Consider the following 5,324-nt stretch of genomic DNA (forward strand, 5'->3'; position numbering starts at 1 on the left):
CTTCTCATGGCTTTTCCATTGATAGCTAGGCCTTTGTCCATATCATTGTCCAACATTCATGTTTTAATTGGATCTTTGGCTGGCTGGCTAGGCTTGAGTTGGTATGGTGTGATGAATGTGTGCTTAGAATGAAGATGGAGTTTTGTTGGTTAGGAAGGGCCTTTGACCAGTAAAGTGATAGTAGTAGTGCTGGAGAAGTTTGCTTAAAATTAAAATGGGTGATTTTTTTATCAACTGTAAAGTGAATTTGGAGCTTATTTGATTTGGATGGATTAAGCTCTGGTAAGTGACCTCATAAATTAGTTTCCCTCAAATTATGTAGTTTTCCAAGGGAATGATAGGGATAACCTTGTAAAACTTCTTCAATTTGAGAAGTTAGATCTTTTGCAATTAAAGATAACTCATTATTGGCTCAAGCAACAGAAAGTTGAGGAAAGAAGTGTGAAATTCTGAGACTGTGTTTGCATGGGTATTTTATTTACGTGTATGTGATACTGAAGATTGTACTCAGGGCTTTTACACTAAGCTAAGTCCCTAGCCCTTTTTATTTGTTTTTCTATGTTAAAATTTTGAGACATGGTCTTACTAAGTTTCTAATTTGACCAAGATTGGTTCAAACTTGTAATTCTCTAGGCTTAACCTCCCAGAGTGCTGGGATTGAATTATTCTTTTGAGCCTGCATCAAGTGTAGCTCATTAGGACCTTAAAATAATAGTTAGGAACTATTCTATTTTACACATGAGGGAACTAAGCACAGAACAGTTAATTACCCAAGCTTAGCTCATAAGTGGCAGAGCTGAGAATTGAATGGATGTTAGTCCTACTTTGGAACTCTTGGCCTCAGGCGTGCTGTTGCTTTCTTATTTTTATTCACTGATGGAATGTCAGTGGTGGGTAGTGGTTTTTTAATCTTCGGTGACTTGTGTCTTTATAGATTCCTTTTTTCTGTCAGCCCCAAAACAGTTTTGATAACTCATGTAATATATAATCCTGTGGTGGCAAAACCTGTGGCATGATTGCTGAAGCAGGCTGTATCAGTGAAAGCTCTAAAAGATTTGCCATTACTGATATATTCTATGGGTAACTTACCTGAAAGAATTATAAAGCCAGGTGAACTGATTTAAAATTTTTCTGTTGTTGAAATAATCCAAATCTCTGCTTTCATACATTGGCATGGATAAAACAGGGCATAGATCCTCTTGCTTCAGCTTCTTAAGTGTTGGAATTACAAGTATGTATCACAACAGTCATCTTCATAACCTGAGACTTTTTTTTTTTTTGCGGAACCGGGGATTGACCTCAGGCCCTTGTGCTTGCCAGGGAAGCATTTATTCCACGGAGCCATCTCTCCGGCCCCAACCTGAGACTCTTCAAAGGAGTAGATTGACTTTTAGTTTCTAAGAGGAAGATTCTGGTCATGTAATTGCAAGTAATCCCAATGACAGTGGGAGGAAGATGTTGGTATAATTTAATAGGAATTTTAAAAAATTAACTCAGAACATAAGAAAATGAAAGGGGATCTTTCTGTCTATCGAAAACAACAGTGTAATTAATAGCAGAAAGTCTCATTGCATGAGCTCTTTTGAAACAGCAAAGGTGATTTGTTTTTTTGTTGGAGTAAGAATAATACTCAGTTCTCAGAGAACTAATACTTGCAGGTGCTAGAGAGAAAGGAAGACTGCTTAATTCATGTTCTGGTTCTGCGTTTTTTAAGGAGTGATTTTTAGACAAAAAAAAAAAGTGTAAATAACATCAAAAGAGAATGAATGCTAAGGTGGATGAGAGAAGAGAGCAGATAATTTCTTTTTAGTATTTTTATTTTTTATTTATTTATTTATTTATTTATTTGTGTGTGTGTGTGTGTGTGTGTGTGTGTGTGGCCAGCTCAGCCCACCAGGGGGTGGGGCTGGCTGGCATGTGGTGCTGGGGGATTGAACCGTGGTCCCTGTGCTTTTTTGTTAAGCTTGTTCTAAGTAGGTGCTTTAGACCACTGAGCCATCTCACCAGCCCCGAGAGCAGATAATTTCTTTGGCCAGGTGTGGTGGCATATGCCTGTAATCCCAATACTCAAGGCAAGAGTTTGCTTTGAGTTTGAGGCCACCATGAACTACATAGCAAGACACTATCTCATAAAGACACAAAAAGTCTTTATATTTTTACAATTTCTGTCTTTTAATATAGGAAGTATAGTTGTAGTAGATAGGGTCATTTAAGAAAAAATGGAGGATGGAGAAGTAGAAGGAAGCTGAGGATAGTTAAATGTTATTCCACTTTTCAGAAAACTCATGAAGAAAATTTATTTTATTCTGTTTTTTTTTTTTTGAGACAGGGTCTCATTTAGTTCATGCTGACCTTGAGTTCTCTTTGTAGCCCATGCTGGTCTTGATCATCACAGTGATCCTCCTGTCTCAGTCTCCTAAGTGCTGGTGTTACAGGCGTGCACCATCACACCTGGCACATGAAAGAACTTTAGACATTGCAAGTTAAAATCAGCAGCTAAGTTGTGGGACAGATTATTTGATTAGGAGATTTCAGTTATTTAGAACAGTATGTTTAGGGCCGAGGATAGCGGCAAAAGTGCCTGCCTGGCAATCAATCTCAAGTTTGATCCCCATAGACTGGGTGTGGTGGCGCATTCCTATAATCCCAGCTCTTGGGAGGCTGAAAATAGAATTACTGCAAGACTGATCTGTGGTCTGTGTAGTGGGACCCTGTAGACCCTGTGCCAAATACATTAAAAAAAAAAAAAAGTTTTATCCCCAGTACTTTCCCTCAAGAAAAAGAACCACTTAGGCAGTGGGTTTAGTAGGAACAGATTCTTTTTTAAATAAATGTATTTGGTACAGGGTCTTTCTTAATGATCCTCCTGTTTTTAGCCTCCCCAGCACTGGGATTACAGGCATGTGTGAACATGCCCAGACTCTGGGGGCAGGGCCAGGGTGGCATGTGGTGCTGGGGATTGAACCCCAGTTCCTGTGCTTGCCTAAGCAGATGTTTAGCCCACTGAGCAATCTCGTGGGCTCAGGAACAGATTATTTCAAACTCAGCTGTAAATTTACAGGAGCCTGCCACTTATTTTTATAAAGTTTTATTTAACATGGTTACAACCATTCATTTCCATGTTGTTTATGACTACTTTTACTTGTTCTATTGTTTTGTTTTTTTTCTTTTTTGTGGGACTGAGGATCGAACTCAGGACCTTGAGCCTGTTAGGCAGGCTCTTATGCTGTTGAGCTATCCCTGACCCTGTGACTACTTTTGTACTGCAGTCAGTGACTAGATAAGTATCTGCTGCTGAGACTATATAACATGTAGAGTAAAAAGTATTTACTATCAGATCCTTCATGGAAAAAGTTTGCTAACTTGTGGTCTAGAGAAATGATATGTATTATATATTTGATGTAAGGATATACAGACATTTCCCATAATACTAATACAACAGGTACAGAAATTTTAAAAGACATTCTTTTTTTTTTTTCTTTTGCCTGTTTTTGAGACAGGGTCTCACTGTACAATTTAGCCTGGCCTTGAGCTCACTTTGTAGCCCAGGCTGGTCTCGAACTTGTGCTGATCCTCCTGCTCCAGCTTCCTGAGTGTTGGGATCACAGATCTGGGTAGCCAGATGAAGAGAATTCATCCTCCTGCCGTACTGTTAGTCTCTTTTTGGACCATTTTCTTCAGTTCTGCTACCACAACATATCTCAGTGCCTTTACAAATTAGAGCTTGTTCAGAGGAGGCTAATTGGGATAAGTAAAGTAGAGATCATGACACTGAAGGAGTAATTCAAATAGTTAAAGATCCTTAGTTTGGAGAAAGAGTAAGTTAGGTACATATTAGTGATAGTTCCGTTTAAATATGTGGAAGGAGATATCTATATTTCAAAAAGAAGAGCAGTTTAATTTGATCAACATTGAAATAGCCTGCTTTTTGAATATTTCTGATACTACAAATCACTCACAGTTATTCACCCATAGTAGGAAATGCCATGGGAGAAGAAGCATGGTACTAAGATACCTTTGAAAAACTGTGATGGAAGCAGGGCGTGGTGGTGCACGCTTGTAGTCTCAACACAAGGGAGGCTTAGGAGGATTGCTGTGAGTTTGAGGTCAGCCTGGGTTTCAGAAATGAGTTTAAGGCCAGCCAGAACTTCCATGGCAAGACCCTTTCTCAAAAATCAAACAAGCAAAAAAAGTAACTATGATGGGTTGGGGTTGTAGCTCAGTGGAAGTCTGCTTGCCTAACATGCTTAAGGCCTTTGGCCTTTAGTTCCATTTTCAACACCACAAATTAAAGGAAATGGAAAACTGTGACTATATAATTGAAATTTACATAAATGCACAAAGGAATTTGAGGAGGAGAGATTACTACACTGGAGTTAGCATGGAAAACTCAATGGATCGTTAGTTGGACTTCAGCAATTTACATCGATTTAGGAGGTTGGACCACATTTAACATGAAATTGCTGCACAAGTGCCCCTTAGAAAAAAGGCAAAAGACTTATACAGTCTGAAGAGAAACCAGAGTAATGAGTGCCACTTAGAGGCAGGAGTGTAGTTGGAAGTTGACTGAAGGGGCAGTGGGGGAAAAGCATTAGACACTGGAGTAAAAGGTCAGAACTGGGGAGTGAGGGAGAGATGGACTTTTCCACTCAGTGCTGAGTTCCTTTAGTGCCTGAATCAGGCCTCTGTATGCTCTGACTTCAGGGAGATGAGGATTCATGATGCTGAATTAGCATTCTCAGGAGGGTGAGGTTTGGTTGTCCTGATTTAGGGTTCTCAGGAGGATAAGTCTACAACTGGAGAATAATACTGAAGAAGCAGTGACATTCAGGTAATTTTAACCTGCATTCCAGAAATACTTTCTTAATTGAAACATTCTCTAATTTTTATTGTTTGACAAGCACATGTGTAAGTTTCCTGTTTTTTTTTTTAAAGTCTTGAGGATTGAAACCAGGACCTTCAGGGGCTGGAGATTTGGCTCAGCGGTAGAATGCTTGTCTGGCAAGCTGGAAGCCCTGGGTTCAGTCCTCGGCACCAAAAGCAAAAAAAAAAAATAAACCTCTCCTAAGAAACCAGGGCCTTTGCACTGAGCCATATCTAGCCCACCTACCTGCCTGTCCTTCTTTCCTTTTGTCTTTCTTTCTTTTCTTTATCTCCCTTCTTGTCCTCCTTTCCCCTCCCTCTCCTCCCGTTTCTGTGGGTTTAAGGAGAACTGCTAAGGCCAACTTGGTAGTTCTATTTTTTTAGTGGTACCAGGGATCAAACTTAGGACTTTGCACTTGCCAGGTCCTAAGCTATCTCCTTGGCCCTGGTAGTTTTTTTTT

General features: G+C 39.6%; 1 protein-coding gene across 1 annotated transcript in view; it reads left to right on the plus strand.

The window, feature by feature from the left end:
• Positions 1-5,324, plus strand: part of Psmd11 (proteasome 26S subunit, non-ATPase 11) — a 43,931-nt gene that overhangs the window by 3,984 nt on the left and 34,623 nt on the right. The window lies entirely within an intron of this gene.

The sequence above is a fragment of the Octodon degus genome, unplaced genomic scaffold, assembly GCF_000260255.1.
Source record: "Octodon degus isolate 3935 unplaced genomic scaffold, OctDeg1.0 scaffold00072, whole genome shotgun sequence".
NCBI classification, from domain to species: domain Eukaryota; kingdom Metazoa; phylum Chordata; class Mammalia; order Rodentia; family Octodontidae; genus Octodon; species Octodon degus.